The 18,409-nt window shown below is 32.7% G+C and overlaps 1 protein-coding gene across 7 annotated transcripts in view; it reads right to left on the bottom strand.

Moving 5' to 3' along the window:
• The window catches only part of KIAA1328 (KIAA1328 ortholog), a 396,501-nt gene that overhangs the window by 362,424 nt on the left and 15,668 nt on the right, over positions 1 to 18,409 (bottom strand). The window lies entirely within an intron of this gene.

The following is an 18,409-nucleotide window of genomic DNA, read 5'->3' as shown; positions in this document are numbered from 1 at the left end:
TTATCTAGAACATATAAAGAACTCTCAAAATTCAAGTTACAACAACAAAAAAATTGCAATAAGAAATGGGGCTAAAGGAATGAATAGACATTTCACTTAAGAAGATACAGATGGAAATAATAAGCACATGAAACAATGTCCAACATCACTGCCCATTAGAGAAATGCACATTAAAATAGAGATGGGATATCCCTAAGCACCTACCAGAATGACTAGAACAGAAATTAATTATAACAAATGTTGGCAAGAATGCAAGAAGTTCTCTTACATTGCTGTTGGGAATGTAAAATGGTGCAACAATTCTGGAAAATAGTTTAGTAGTTTCTTATGAAACTAAACATTAGTTACAGTATCCCAAAGAAATTAAAATGTGATGTTCACACAAAAACCTACATATGGATGTTCATAGCAGCTTCATTTATAACACTGGAGACAACACAAATGTCCTTCAACAGGTGAATGATTAAACAAACTGCGGTACATCTCTATCATGAAATATCAGTTAGCAGTAAAAAGGAACAAATTATTGATACATGCAACAACATGAATGGACCTAAAGAGAATTATGCTGAGTTTAAAAAAAAAAAAGTCAGTCACAAAATGTTACATACTGTATGATTCCACTTACATAGCTTTCTTGAAATGACAAAATCATAGAGACAGCTGATTAGTGGTTCCTAGAAATTAGAGAAGGCAGCTGCTAGGAAAGAAAGTACCTGTGACTATAAAAAGATAGCATGAGTAGAAAAGAAACTGTTTCATATCTTGACTACGGCAATGGTACACAAATCTACACATGAAAAAATTGCACTGAATTAAAGACAAACACAAATAAATACATGTAAAATTGGCGAAATCTGTACACAATTGATGGATTCTATCAATGTCCATTTCCTGTGATATTGTACTGTAATCAAAACATTACCATTGGTAAAAACTGGGTAAAAGGTACATGGGCTTTCTCTGTATTATTTCTAACAACTGCAGGTGAATCTACAATTATCTCAAAACAAAAAGTTGTTTCTTTTTTTAATGTAACATCTTGTTTCATTTTTGTTTTTGTGAGTCCTGGATTAGAATAAAATAAATGGGACTGGACACAGTGACTCATGCCTGTAATCCCAGCACTTTTTGGGGGCTAAGGTTGGTAGATGGTGTGAGCCCAGGAGTTCAAGACCAGCCTGGGCAACATGATGAAACCCCATATCTACAAAAGAAAAAAAAAATTAGTTGAGCGTGATGGTGCATGCCTGTAGTCTCAGCTACTTGGGAAGCTAAGATGGGAAGACTGCTTGAGCCCAGAAGGTTGAGGCTGCATTAAGCCATAATCACATCACTACTTCAGCCTGGGCAACAGAATGAGATCCTGTCTAAACAGAAAAAAAGAAGAAAATAAATATCCATGAGTTTGATACTGATAAAAATAAATAACAAAATAAATACTGTAATAAATAAATAAATAAGGGCAAAAGGGAGAGGTCATCCTTAAATATGAATTCGAATTAATAAATGCAAAACAAATAAAGGAAATATAAAGTAACCATTAGAACATCACTGTAATAGTTGCAGGCAAGTTTCTTGGATGGATGCTTACATTGGCGGATAAAAGTTTCAGAACAAACAGTATATTTGAATAGTCTCAATGGATCTCCCCCAGGATATTAATTAATTACACAGAGAAAAATAATAACTTTTCAGGGGAGAAACCTAGCACACTGGCCAAGTGACAAAAGTTAAAACCACCAGTGATAAGACATATCAACACATCAACCTCATGTACCCCCGATATAACGTATCAGAAAACAATATAATCATGAGAAAAAAACAAATGGAAGGAAATACTACAAAACATCTGACTAGTACTCTTCAAAAGTGTCAAGACTTGGAAGGCAAGATAAAACTAAGGAATTGCCACAAACAGGAGGAGACTAAAGGAACATGAAAACTGAATGCAAAACAGGATACTAGAACAGAAAAGAACATATTTGTTTATTAAAAAACACTAGTCTAATCTGAATAAACCCTGTAGCAATTAACAGTACTGTACTAAGGTTAATTTTTTATAATTTCACCATGATTATTCAGGATGTTAACATTAGAGAAAGCTAGGGGAAGGGAAGAGAACCCTCTGTACTATTTTTTAAAAATAGCTTATTGAGATATTTTTTCCATATCATAAAGTTCAACCATTTAGAATATCCAATTAAATGGCTTTTAGTATATTTTACAGAGTTCTGTAACCATCACCATAATCTAATTTTAAACATTTTCATTCTGCCAAAAAGCTTATCAGTTCATTTCCTATTCTCTCACCATGTGATATTTTTACAATTTTTCTGTAAGCTTAAAATTATTTTAAAATATTAAAAAGAGCAGTGATATTATGCTGTTAAAATTTAAATATACATGTAAACACACAGAACTGTAACATGTAACATAATTTATACCAAGAAAGGAAAATGTGGCTCATGTGTTCTAAAGTTCTTGCACTGTTTAGAAAAGCTAAAAGTGCCAATTAATATTCAACAACTGTGATTAGTCAAGAATGCATACTACAAATCTCCAGGGTAACCAGAGGTTCATTTAACAACAATGAAAAAAAATGCAATTATAATTGTATAAAACTAATAAATATAGAGTCAAACACACAAGGCAAAATTGATAAAACTAAGAGAAATAAGTCTCAAATCACAGTGGGAAACTTTAAAACATCTTTCTCAGAGATTCATGAGTTAAAAAAATCACTAAGTAAACAGAAGATTTGAACATAATCAAGATGACTTAATGAATATAAAAAGAACAACGCCCTCAACAAGCAAAAACATGTATTCTTTTAAACATATATGAACATATTCAAAATACGACCATATGGTATGCTAGTAAAGCAAGTTCCAAGATTTTTTCAAACTAGTAAAATCACACAAAATACATTCTTTTCACAATTCAATTCAGATAGCTAACAAATATACACAGAAGATCCCCAATTTGTTTACAAATTAAGAAATAAGCATTTAAATAAAACATCAAAAATTAAAGAAAATTTTTAAATGGATGATAGTAAAATATTACATATCAAAATATGTGGAATAAGAAAACATTTAGAGAGATACTGTTTTATAAGCATACATTAAAAAAGAAAAAAGGAAATGAAAATCAATGAGTTACATATCTATTATAAAAAGTTAGGTATAGAAGAATAAATTCAACTCCTGTAAAAAAAAATGGACAATAAAGACAGAAGAATAAATTCAACTCCTGTAAAAAAAAAAAAAAAAAGACAAAAATAATAAAGAGCAGAATTTTTCAAAGCAAAAATACAAGAAGGCAGAGTGCAGTGGCTCGCATCTATAATCCCAACACTGTGGGAGGCTGAGGCAGGAGAGCTTGAGCCCAGGGGTTCAAGACTAGCCTGGGCAACACAGCGAGGCACTGTCCCCAAAAAGAAAGAAAGAGAGAAAGAGAGAGTGAGAGAGTGAGAGTGAGAGAATGAGAGAGAGGGAGACAGGCAGGGAAGGAGGGAGGGAAGGAAGAAGGGAAGGAGGGAGGGAAGAAAAGAAGGCAGGAAGGCAGGGAGGCAAGGAGTGAGGGAGGGAACTGATCTTTTTTTTAAGGCACATCATTTAGATATAGACATTAAAAAATAATCAACTCTGAACAACTTCATGCCAATATATATGAAAACTGAAAAAAATCCAATAATAAAATTGAGAACAGAAAAAAGAACCCAACAAACATAAATTTAATAAAATAAGAAAACAAAATAAGGCCATCAAAACTCTTCTGCTGATGAAAGAAAATTAAAAAATAAAGGAGACATAATGAAACAAGAATAGAGAGGAAACTGCACTTGTTAAAATGAACAATGAAGGTGGGGAGAAGGAGTATAAAGATACACACAGATATTAAGATATAATTAAAATAGTTTAATATTGGCACACAAATGGATAGAAATATAAACATACAAAAGATTCAATTGCTTATGGGACGTATCATAAAAACACAGAAGATTTAATTGCCCATGAAGTTGTATGTATAAAAAAAGACTGCATCTCAATCCAAGGGGAAAAAATGAAAAATTTAATAAATGGTACTGGAATTTTTAGAAAGTCATATAAAAAAATTAAATCTATTCACTAGGAAAAGTTACAAATGGATCAGAGATTTAAGTGTAAAAAAAGGCAACCATAAAAGTATTAAGAGAAAACATGCGTTAATCAACCATAGTAGGTCATGGTGGTATCATATGCTGATGATGCATCATGTGTGATGGAAAGGGCACTTCACCTCTGTGGAATTCGTCCCAAAAACCCAGTCTAGTCCTAGAAGATATCAAATCCCAAATTAAGGAGCAGTCTACAAAAAAACTGACCAGTATTTTTCAAAAGTGTCAAGGTCATGAAAAACAAGGAAAGCTATATATATTGGGGAAGATTAAGAAGATATGACAACTAAATGCAATGTGGCATACTGAATTGGATCCTGGAATGGGAATAGGTTAAGGGTTAAAAACCAGGAAAACCCAAACAAAGTTGATAGGCTAATGAACAGTACTATACCAGTGTTAATTTCTTAGTTTTAATAAATATACTATAGTTATATAAGCTGTAGATACTAGGGAAAGCTGAATGAAAGCTAAATGGGAACTCTCTGAACTATCTGTTACTCATCTGTAAGTCTAAAATTATTTCAAGATAAAATGCTTAAAGAAAAAAATAAAGTATACCATGCAAATGCTAATTTTAAAGAAAGCTGCCATGGATATATTAATATCAGAAAAAGCAGACTACAGGACAACTAATATTAGCAGGGATGAAGGGGGGCATATGATGATAAAATAGTCTATCAAGAAAATATAATAACTGTAAATGTGTATTAATCTATTATCACAAGTTCAATGTAAGTGAAGCAAAACTGACAGAAATGAAAGGAGAAACAGACAAATCTACAAGTATAGCTGGAGATAACGGCATTCCTTTTTTGGTAATATGTATACCATATATAAAGAGAAAGAAAATCAGTATAAATATTGAAAACTTGAATAAAACTATCAATCAACTTGACTTAATTGGCAACCATAGACCACTATAAATAATGATAGAACAAACATTATTTTCAAAAGCACATGAAACATTTTTCAAAATTAGTCATAGCCTAGCACCATAAAACAAGTTTCAATAAATATAGAAAGGCCAAAATCATATAAAGTATAGTCTCTCACCTTAAAATAATTAAATTAGAAACCAATTTTTAAAAAAGTTTTCTGGAAAATCCCCAAGTATTTAAAAACACCACCATGGAGGGGTATCATCTCAAAACATAGCAGAGTAGGGGGCTCCAAAAATTTCTCTTCACTGAAGTGACTGTTAAGCTGGCAAAAACTAACAAAATCAACTTTTTCAGAACTCTGAAAGCTAATCAAAACTCATAGTAACCAGGGGAGTTCTTAATGAGGAAAGAGGCTGGGAAATTTTGGTAAAAGGATGGTATGGTGTTTTCGCTTGTCCACTTACCATTCATCCCCCATTCCCCAGGTCAATGGCGGCCGCCAGGATGATGGCTCAATCTTGGTGAGGCTTGCTGGTACTAATGGGACAATATGGACCTTGTTATCAAATATTTGTGGCCATTTATTTTGACCTGATAGACTGGCAGAGAGGCTTGCTTTTGTGTCAGCTCCTTCAGGCTAGAGCAGATTTCCAAGCACTGTCTGTCAAAATCACTTAAAGACATATACTACTCACAGATACCCGGGAAAAGAGACAGCAGGTGGAACAAGTAGATGGACTAAAATGTTTAGGAAAGGGAAGAATAAAAAAGAACATATTTGGTAAAATAAGGGCTTCGAGTGGCTTCTACATATACCAGGGAATCCAGAGTGTAATGCATATGCTGATAGCGATAGGCATGCTCAGAAAAGACCTTATAAAAGGTACATAGCTCTGGCTGATCTTTAGGCTCAGTGCAAGCAGTAGCTGGAGGCTAAGGCAGAGTTGTAGACTAACGTTGTCTGAACGTTGAAGGAATATACCAGATTAGAGCCAATCTAAAATGACTGAGAGAGTATGTTTTTCTCTTTTTGGCTTCAGTGGTTCAAGGTCAAGTCACTGGCTGACATTGAAATAACAAAACAAAGACTTCAGAGACTCTACATGACAAGGAAGTCTTTGTAAAAATAGTCTGGAAAAGTCACTAAGCAAACAGGCAACAGCAGACCTCAACAAGCAACACCAAACTCTGGGAAGGTGAAGGAAATCTAGATTTCCACAATTACCATATTATAACATTCAAGATGTTAGTTGTCAATAAAAACTATAAGGCATAAAAAGAAATAAGAATTTTTGACCCATTAATAGGAGAACAAGAAGTTAATAGAAAGCTACATTGAGATAGCTTACATATTGGATTTATTAGGCAAAGACTTGAAATCAACTGTCCTGAATACACTCAAAGAACTAAAATAACTATTGTCAAGAAACTAAGGAAAACCAGGAAAACAACACCTGAACAAATAGAGAACATCAATAAAGAGAACAAAATTATAAAAAGGAACCAACTAGAAATTCAGGACCTGAAAAGTATAATACTCAAAATTTAAAAATGACCAGAGGAGTTCAACAGCAGATGTGAGAAGGCACAAGAAAACAATCAGCAAACTTGAAGGTAGGATAATTGAAATTATTCAATCTAAGGAGCAGAAAGAAAAAGTGAAGAGAGTTTAATGGACCTGTGGAATGACATCGAGGGTATCAACATGCATATAATGGAAGTCACAAAGGAAGAAGAGAGAAAGAAAGGCAAAAAGGCATACCTGAAGAAATGTCCAAAAAACTTCCCAAATTAGATAAAAGACATGACTACACACCCAAAAATGTCAACAAACTCCAAAGAGGATAAAAAAAGAAATCCACACCAAAGCATATTATAATAAAACTGTCTAAAATCAGACAAGAGAAAATCTTAAAAACAAGAGGGAAATGATTCATCATACACAAGGAATCTTCAATAAGATAGTCAATTCCTAATGAGAAACCATGAAGGCCGGAAGGTGGCAGAATGACATATTTTAAATCCTGAAAGAAAAAAAAACAACCTTTTAACTAACAATCCAATATCTGGCAAAACTATCCTTCAAAAATGAAAGGAGAACTGGGACAACTGGATATCTTCATGCAAAAGAAAGATAGTGGATGCCTCTATCACATCATATATAAAAATTAAGTCAAAATGAATTAACTACTTAAATATAACAGTTAAAACCATAAATCTCTCAGAAGAAAACACAGGGATGTAAATCTTCATGACCTTGGATTTAGCAACAGTTTCTTATATCTGACACTAGAAACACAAGCAACAAAATAAAAAATAAAGAATTTAGACTTAATCAAAATTCAAAACTTTTGTATTTCAAAGGACACCACCAAGAAACTGAAAAGAAAACCCAAAAGAATTGGCAGAAAATATCTGTAAGTCATATAATCTGATAAAATGCTAGTAACCAAACATATAAAGAAATATTACAACTCAACAACAACAACCAATCCAATTAAAAAATGGAGAAAGGACTTGAACAGATATTTCTACAAGGGAGATTCACAAATGGACAACAAGCACATGAAAAGACCCTCAACATAAACAGTCATTAAACAAATACAAAACAAAACTACAATAAGATATCATTTAAATCTAAGATAGCTATAATATAATAAATGGAAAATAACAAGTGTTGGCAAGCATGTGAAGAGACCAGAATCCTTGTACATTGATGGTAGAAATATTAAAACACTCTGCAGCTGCAGAAAACATTTTCACGGCTCTTCACAAACTTCAACATAGAATTACCATGCAATCCAGCAATCCCATTCCTAGGTGTATACCCAAAGGAATTTGAAAACGTACTCAAAACAAATCCTTGTACGTAAATGTTCATAGCAGCACTATACACAATAGTCAAAAAGTGAAAACAAACAAAAAAGGCTATCAACAGATGAATAAATCAATAAATTGTGGTAAAACTTTACAATGGAATCTGATTTAGCATAGAAAGAAATGAAGTACTGCTACACATTACAACATAGATTCACCTTGCAAACATTGTGAAAGAAGCCAAACACAAAAGATCACACTATATAATTCCATTTATATAAAATATCAAGAATAGGTCATCAACAGAAACAGTAAACTGGTGGGTACCAGGGGCTGAAGGGAGGAGAAAATAAATACTGTTTATTTATTAAATGAGTGTGAAGATTTTTTTGGAGTGATGAAAATGTTCTCAAACTAGATAAAGATTGTGGTTGCACAACACTGTGTATATACTAAATGCCACTGCCTTGTGTACTTAAAATGGATGATTTAACATTATGTGAACTTAACTCTCAAAATTAAAAAAAAGGGGGGGAGGATGGGAAAATTAAGATATTCCCAATGGAACAAAAGCTGAGTGAGTTCATCACTAGTAGACCCGTCCTACAAGAAATGCTAACAAGAGTCCTTCAGGCTAAAATGAACAAATATTAAACAATAACTCACAGCCATCTAAAGAAATAAAGAAAACTGGTAAAGGTAACTAGATAAGTAAATACAAAAGTCAGTAGTATTGTATTTTTGATATGGAACTTCTTTTACTTTGAATATGATTTAAAAGACAATTTAAACAATAATTATCAATCCAAGTTAATGAGCACCATATTAATTCATTAGGGCTGCCATAACAAAGTACCACAGACTGAGTAGCCTGAACAACTGAAACTTATTTCCTCATATTTCTGGAGGCTAGAAGTCCAAGATCAAGGTGTCAGCAGGATTAGTTTCTTCTGAAGTCTCTCCCAGATGGCTGCCTTCTTGCTGTGTCCTCACATAGTCTTTCCACTGTATGCATGCATGTCTCTGTTCTAATCCACTCTTCTTATATAGATAACAGTCACGTTGGATTAAGGCTTACCCATATGATCTCACTTAACCTTAATAACTACTTTGAAGGACCAGTCTCCAAACACAATCACCTTCTGAGATATTGAGGATTAACACTTCAACATATGAATTTAGGGAGGACACAATTCAGCCCATAAAAAGCACACAGTTGGCCGGGTGCAGTGGCTCACGCCTATAATCCCAGCACTTTGGGAGGCTGAGGTGGGTGAATCACCTGAGGTCAGGAGTTCGAGACCAGCCTGGCTAACCTGGTGAAACCCCGTCTCTATTAAAAATACAAAAAAATTAGCTGGGCTTGGTGGCGGGCACCTGTAACAGCTATGCGGGAGGCTGAGGCAGGAGAATCAATTGAACCCAGAGGGCGGAAGTTGCAGTGAGCCAGGATTGAGCCATTGCACTCCAGCCTGGGCAACAGAGCAAGACTCTGTCAAAAAAATAAAAATTAAAAAATTAAAAAAAGCACACAGTGTATAAAAATGTAACTAATGACAATAACAACATGGGATAGAAGATGCAGCTGTGTAGAGGCAGAGTTTTTAATGTGCCATTGAAGCTAAGTTGGTAAAAATTCAAATTAGAGTGTCACAAATTTACTATGTTAACTGTAAGCCCCAGGGTAACCACTAAGAAAATAACTTTAAAAATATATAGAAAAAGAAATGAAGAGGGAACGAAAATGAATACCCTAGAAAAAAATCAAACAGAAATGACAGTACTATTGGGGTAACTAAGGAACAAATAAAGAAATGTCTTTTCATACACCTATGCAAAATAGTCATTTCTTCTAAGTAATTACTTTAAATGTAAATGGGTTATACTCATCAAATAAAAGGTGGAGATAAATCTTTAAAAGTCATAATCTAACTACAGGATCTTTAAAAATCATAATCTAACTACAGGTTTATATTCTCCAGAAGATAATCACTTTAAATCAAAAGACACAAAGGTTGAAAGTTAAAAGATGGAAAAATTTATTCCATTCAAGTAACATGCAAATATTAACCAAAAAACAGTTTAGTTTGCTTTATTAATATCAAACAAATAGCCTTTAAAACAAAGAATGCTACAATAGGCAGAGATAGTCAATTCCCCAAGAAGATACAAAAATTATAAAAATATATACCAAACAGCACCTCAAAATATATGAAGAAAATATTAACATAGCTGAAGATAATAAACAGTTCTAGAATAATAGAGAATTAAATAACACACTTTCAATAACATATAGAACATCTAGACAGAAGAAGAATAAGAAAGTGTGGCAGACTGCCACAGTTACTACTTGAGACCGTCATTACAGCTGGTACTACTGTTACTGTTTGAGACTGTCATTACAGCAGTTACTACTATTAGTGCTTGAGACTGTCATTACTAGACTGAACAAAGGGATGAACATAGAAATGATAATAAAAAACAAAAGAAACTGTTCTAAAGAAGGGTCCAGGGGAAGAAAAGAGCTCCCTGCTTCTAGTGAGCAAAGGCAGCCCCTGAGCTTCCACAGCCCTTCGTATTTATTGGGTAGCAAGAGCAGGGAGGAGGGGGTAATGATTGGTCAGCTGCTTGACTGATCACAGGTTCATGTTCTTGCTAAAAGGCTTCAGATTTGCCTAATCACCAGAAACACTTGTGCCTAGGTCGTGACTGCCCTCAGCATTCCTACTGGGCGACAGACACAGTTTGTCAGTTTGCTGACATTCTGCATTTATAAGAAACAGTTTGCTGTTTACTCACATAGCCTCCAGTGGTATACTGAGTTGATCACAACCCTCATTCTTTCAGCCTGTAACAAGAAAGGACTTGAACAACACTATAACCAGCTAGACCTAAAAGACATACACAGAACACTCAACCAAATAACAGCTAAATACATATTATTCCCAAGTGCACATGGAACATTCTCCAGGATAAACAATATGTTAGGTCATAAAACAAGTCTCAATATATTTTAAAAGACTGAAAACATACAAAGTACCTTTTCCACCACAATAGAATAAAATTCTAAATCAAGAACAAAAGAAAAAACAAAAAAATGCACAAATATGTGGAAATTAACACACTTTTAAACAATCAATAGGTCAAAGAAGAAATCACAAAGAAAATTACAAAGGATCTTGAAATGAATGAAAAAAAAAACACAACATACCAAAACTATGGGATGCAGCAAAAGCAGTGCTCAGAGGAAAATTTATAGCTATAAATTCCTACCTTAAATTAAAAAAGAGATCTCAAATCAGTAACTTAACTTTACACCTTAAGGAACTAGAAACCAAAAGCAAACTAAGCAAAAAGCCAGCAAAAGGAAGAAAATAAATATTAGAATAAAGACAGAGAACTAAAAAAATACAATATATAAAAACAAAACTTGGTACTTTGAAGATATCAACAAAATTGACAAATTTTTAGCTAGGCTTATGAAGAAAATAAGAGATAATGTAAATAAAATTAGAAATGAAAGTGGAGACATTACTAACTTTACAGAAATAAAAAGTATTATAAGAGAATACTATGAACAATTGTATATCAACAAATTAGATAACCTAGATAAAATGGACAAATTCCTAAAAAACAAAAAAAATGACCAAAACTGACTCAAGAACAAACAGAAGATCTGAATGGACCTATACCAAGTAAAATGATTGAATCAGTAATCAAAACCTTCCCAACAAAGACAATCCAGGGACCAAATGGCTTCACTGATTAACTCTACCAAACACTTAAAGAATGAACAGCAATCCATCTTGAACACTTCCAAAAAACATAAGGAGAGGAAATACTTTCTAATTCATGTTATGAGGCCAGCATTACCTGATGCCAAAGCCAGATAAAGACACTATGAGAAAAGAAAACTACAGACAATATCCTTTATGAATACAGATTCAAAAATCCCCGACAAAATGCCAGCAAACCAAATCCAAAAGCATATTAAATGATTTTATAATATAACCAATTGGTATTTATCTCAGGAATACAAGGATGATTCAACACAAGAAAATTAATCAATGTAATACATTGTATTAGCAGAAAAAAAACACAAAAACATGACCATATCAATTGATGCAGAAAAGCTTTTGACAAAATCTAAAACCCTTTCATGACAAAAACACTCAAACTAAGAAAAGCATGAAAGTTCCTTAACATGGTAAAGGGCATTTATGAAAAACCCACAGCTAACATGTTACTCCACTGACGAAAAACTGAGAGCTTTCCCACTTAGATCAGGAAAAAGACAGATGCCTGTTTCTGCCACTCCACTAATCAATGTACTAGAAATTCTAGGCAGAGCACTAAGGCAAGAAAGAGAAATAATGAATGCTGGTGCAGTTCAACTCAGTCCTGCCTGGGACATGAATCATCCTTTGGCCAGCATATCCACACTGTATAGGCGTTAGTCATGTAGCATCCCTCTCAGTTATCAGATTGAGCTATGACAGTGCTTGTGGTTAAGTAACTCTTATTTTAGTAAATAATGGCTCCACAGCACAAGAGTAGTGATGCTGGCATATTATTCTTATTGATCTATTTAATTATTAGTTATTGTTGTTAGTCCTCTACTGTGCCTAACTTATAAATTGAACTTTATTATAGGTATGTAAGTATAAGAAAAAAATATATATATAGGATTTGCTACTATCAGCAGTTTCAGGCATCAACTGAAGGTCTTGGAACATATTCCCTGATAAGGGGAGACTACTGTATATAGTAAAGCCTGGAGAATCCTCAATAAATAAATAAATAAAACTATTACAGCTTATAAACAAATTCAGTAAAGTTTCAGAGTACAAGATCAACACACAATAGCCATTTGTGTTCCTCTACATCAGCAATGAACAATCTGAAAGGATACTAAGAAAACCATCTCATTTACAAAAGCATCAAAATGAATAAAATAAAAAAGGTAGATAATTTAGATTTCTCTACCTTTTCTTTTGTACTTCAAAGAACACCACTGAGAAAGTGAAAAGACAACCCACAGAATGGAAGAAATATCTGTAAAGCATACATCTGATAAAGATCTATCATCCAGAATATCTAAAAATCCAGTTATAATAACAAAAAAGAAAAACACCCCAATTTTGTTTTAAATGGGCAAAAGATTTGAATAGACATTTCTTCAAAGAGGATATATACAAATGGCCAAAAAGCACATGAAAAGATTTTTCAGCATCATTAGCCACCTGGGAAATGTAAATCAAAACCACATGATACCACTGCATATCTACTAGGATGGCTATAATCCAAAAAATGGTGACAAGAATGTGGAGAAACTAGAATCCTCATACATAAATAGGAATGTAAGATGGTTTGGCTGTTGTAGAAAATAGTTTGGCATTTCCTCAAAAAGTTCAACATGGAATTACCATAAGACTAAACAATTCAGCTCCTGGGTATATATATACAAAATAACTGAAACACATGCTCAAACAAAACTTGTACTCAAATATTCATGTAGTTTAAATAGCCAAAAGATGGAAACAACCCAAATGTCCATCAAAGTATGAATGGATAAACAAAATGTGGCATATCCACACAATGAACTGTTACTCAGCCAACCCTGAAATTATTCTAATAGAAAGAAGGTGGACAGAATAGGCTCCATATTCTATAATTCCAGTTATATAGAATAACCAGAGTCAGCAAATCCTTAGAGACAGAAAACAGATTAGAAGCTGCCAGAGTCACGGGGAAACAAGAAAATGGGGAGTAACTGGTGAACAGATAGTTTCCTTTGGGATTATGAAAATGTTCTAGAACTAGAAAATGGTGATGGTTGTATAACACTGTGAGTATACTAAATGTCACTAATGATCAATTTATGTCATGTGTATTTTACCACATTAAAAACACACACATATTATTTTCACTTAAATGATGTGGTAAAATTCATGGCTATAGAAAGTAGAACAGTGGTTACCAGGGGCTGGTGAGAGGAGTAATGAGGAGTTGTTTAATGGACATTGCGTTTCATAGAAGATGAAAGAAGTTCTGAAGACTGGTTGCACAACAATGTGAATGTACTTACCACTACTGAACTGTACACTAAAAAACTGGTTAGAATAGTAAATTTTATGTAGATCTTACTATAATTTTAAAAATTAAATTAAAATATACTAAGACATTTCATGAAAACTACAAATATTTCTGATGATACAAATATATTTAACAAAATAATAAGTAATCAATTCAACGGAGTAAAAATAAAAATAAAAAACAAAACATGACCAAATGAGGCTTAAGCCAGGAACACAAGGTAAATTAAACATTCAAAAATCAATCAATGTAGTTTACCTCATTAATGGAAAAAAATAAAAATCACATGTTCAGCAATAAAAGATAAAAAAAATTGACAAATTCTACTCCAATTTATGACTAAAGATAAAACTCTCAATAAACTAGAAACAAAAATAAATTTTCTCAATTTGATAAAGAACATCCATTAAAACATCTGCAGCTTACATTGTACATAATGGTGAAAGATTTAAGAACAAGAACAAGAAAAGGCAAAGATGTCCACTCATCACTTTCATTCAACATTGTACTGGAAGTACTACCCAATGCAAAAGTGCAAAAAAAAAAAAAAAAAAAAAAAAAAGCATCTATGGATTGGAAAGGAAAAAAGCAAAACTGTTTTTATTTGTAGATGACATCTTTTATGCACAAAATCCAAAGGATTCTACCAAAAAACGACTGTAACAAGCAAATTTTAAAAGGTTGAAGGATACCAAGCCAATATATGTTAAAAACTATTTTTCAAATGAGCAATCAAAAAATTGAATATTGAATGTATAATAAAATTTTTAATAACACCACCTACAATAGTATAAAAGCCATAAAAAACTTTAGGATACATATAACAACTATAACTTGAAAATGACGTATCACTGCCTAGAAAAATTAAAGAAAATGTAAATACATAATAGATAACTTTCTGTAAATTGAAAGACTCAATAATGTTAGTTTTCTTCAAATTGATCTGTATGTCCAATACACTTCATCCAAAATTCCAGGAAACAATTTTCCTTTAGGAATTGACAAGCTGATTCTAAAATTTACAGTGAAATGCAAAAGACCTCAAAGAGTCAAAATAATTTTCAAAAATAAGAACAAAGCTAAAGGATTTACCTGATTTTAAGACAATATAAAATTAATCAAGTCAGTGCAGTGTTGGCATAAGGATAGACATATACATCAGTGAATGAAACAAAGAGTCTAGAAATAAACCTTGCATGTATGTTCAGTTGAGTTTGACAAGGAGGCTAAGGTAATTCTGTAGGAAGTCTTTTCTAACATAGAAAAACAACCTTTGCAATTTGTGATGGGCAGGATTTCATATATAGAGCACTAAAAACCTGGACCACAAAAGGAAAAAATTGATAAACTGAACTTTGTCACAATCCAAAATTTTATCAAAAGAAAGCATTAAGTTAATTATAAAGGAAGCTGCAGACTGAGAATAAAACGCATATTTGACAACTCATATACAGAATATATAAAGAACTCTAATACCTCAATATTAAGAAGAGAACGTGATGGGTGAAAAAAAGGGGAAAAAGATTTGACAGACACTTCACTAAGGAAGAATGACACATTAGTCATGTTACTATAATGTGATTATCACACCAATAATCACATTAGTCACCGGGAAACACTAATTATTTCTACAAGGAGAAACCACTACACTCATTAGAAGGGCTAAAATTTAAAGAAATGACAATACCAAGAGTTGGTGAGAATACAGAATAATGGAACTCACATAAGTTGCTACTGGAAATGTGAAATGGCACAATCACGTTGGGAAGCGGTTTGGAAGTTTCTTATAAAGTTATAGAGCTTAACATATAATTGAGCATTTACTGAAGAAAAATAATTATGTTCATGCAAAAACTTGTGCATGAATGTTTATGGAAGCTTCACTCATAAAAGGCAAAAACCTGAAGAACCCAAATGCCCATTAATAGAAGAAAAGATAAACAAATTAAAGTATGGGCCTATGATGAAATACTATTCAACAATAAAAAATGAGTGCTCATACACAACAACTTGAAAACAACTAAAAACATTATGCTGTAAAATAAGCCACATACACAGGTCAAATATTGTATGATTTCACTTATATGAGTTACATAGATTAGCCAAATTTATAGAGACACACAGAAAAGTGATTACTAGGGGCAAGAGGGAAAGGAGAATGAGGAGGTATTATTGAATGGGTACAATTTCAGTTTGTGATAAAAAAAAAGTTCTGGAGATGGATGGTAGAGATGGTTGCACAGCACTGTGAATGTACTTAATGCCATTGAACTGTACACTTAAAAATGGTTATGATGGTAAATTTTATGTTAGGTGTATTTTACCACCCCCGATCCAAACCATTAGGTAGAGGGAAAAAAGACAGTAAAAGAGTATATACTGTGTGGCCATTTATATGGTGTGCCAGAATACGTAAAACTCAACTATAATAATGGAAACTATATTACTGGTTGCCTGGGATGGGGGAGAAAGGGGAAACAGACTGTAAAAGGTCTAGAGGAAACTATTTGGAGTAACATAAATGCTGTATATCATGAATAGGAAATCTTGTATATCTTATATTTGTCAAACCTCATTGAAATCTACACTTAAAAATTGGTTCATGTTATTGCATGCAAATTGCACTTTGACATATTTATAAATAAACAGATTGATAAGCAAGCAAGTATGCTTGATAAAAAAATAAAATGCAACAGAATAGAAAATAATATACACTATTCTTTCTAGAAAAAAGGTTATGTCTTGTAATGCAAAGAAGGTCGTGACAAGGGGGAAATATATAGTGAAAGGAGCATTTTTAAGATAAAAGAGAAGTAAGTATACTTAACTATTTCAAACCAGATTGAAAATTCAGAGGGAAAAGAACATAAAAACTGGGAATGTTTTGTTGCCACTGCTTTATATGAGATTCTGTTCTCTACATTCTCACGTCAATCAAACAGTCTTGCAAATAAGAAAGCAAAGAAAACAGTTTCAAAGTATGAGTAGACAAAAATAGACAAAGTAGATGGAAATATCCAGTAGAGGAAACTCAGCAAATTTTAAGAAATCAAGAACACATTATTCCCATATACTTGTATGTTAATAGTAAATACAGTAATAATGGGGTTCTTTAGCAGTATATAAGCAGATTTTTACTAATACTGACCTTGTACTAACACACTGACCTTCTATAAAGAAATTACAAAAAAAGAAAACCTAGCATATTTTGTAGGAAGTAGAGGGTTATTAAATACCAAAATGACATGCTCTAATATTTCAGGTATTCTCCAAGTTTTGCAGCTCAAATGAAATGGGTCAGTAGGACAATAACGGCAACGTAGGACCATTAACAAACAGAGTCAAATAGCAATAGCTTTTCAATACCATCAAAACATATTTAATAACTCCTCATCAAAGGACTTATTATGTAGTAATAGCCTCACAAGAACATCATCTTCAAATACTGAGGATAACAATGAAATGTTTTCCCAATAAAAGAACACTGAAATTAATGACAACTCTACTTTAGAAAATAGGACAGCCAAAGAATTCTAATGAAAGAGATTACTACTTATCTCAGGTAGCATATCAAATTCAGACTAAGGCATGTACTTTGAATTCTCACACCCTATATTCTGGCTCCCAAAACATCACTTTCTTATAGTCATCTTTGATATCCATGATTCTATGACTTAGAGTAAGGTAATTTTTTAACTTCAGTCTTTTTTAAAACCTCTACAAACTTTATGTTAAGGCTTCAACACAAAATATGTTCAAAACATACCTAATATTGTTATCTTTATTTGCAATTCAATGATAAAAAGTAGTACTATTTTATCAACTTTTATCAACTTTTAGGTATGGTCTCTCCGTAAATTTAACTTTTACAATTTATATTCATCCATTTCTCTATAGATACTCTCATTTATTAAGTACTTTTTAAGACCCCCAAAACTGGGCATGTATATTTGACAAAGAAATTACACATACAAAGTAGATGTGCCTCATATACATCATTAATAAACTGGAATAGTACTCCCAAACAGCTAAGTATCAAAATTCAAAATCCATTAATTGAAAAGCATTAGGAGTTAGCAAGGCAACAACAGATATTCTTGTGAGTGAAATATTTTTTCTTCAGGTGCTGAAGAAAAAATCAAAGGTAACTGCTACGCCTCTGATTACAACAATATCAACCTACTTCAACAGTAGTTTCTAAAACTTCCCGCAATAGATGACCGCTACAAATATTTGCATCAAACAATTGGGAAAGTTAAGTAAATAAGAAAATGTAAATTGGAAAGTAGTTTGCTTTTGATGCTTCTGTTTTAACCTTTTTGGGAGGATTCTGGCATCACAGAATGTCTTTTTTCCAAAACTCTTTGCTACCATAAGATCAAAGATATTAAGTCATCAAAATATATTTGCAATTTTCTGTTTTCAATAAGAGTTGTCTTTTGTATAATAA

This window comes from Pongo pygmaeus, chromosome 17 (genome assembly GCF_028885625.2).
Source record: "Pongo pygmaeus isolate AG05252 chromosome 17, NHGRI_mPonPyg2-v2.0_pri, whole genome shotgun sequence".
Taxonomy (NCBI): Eukaryota; Metazoa; Chordata; class Mammalia; order Primates; family Hominidae; genus Pongo; species Pongo pygmaeus.
The sequence above is the reverse complement of the archived record's forward strand: the minus strand, read 5'-3'. Positions and strand labels throughout refer to the sequence as shown.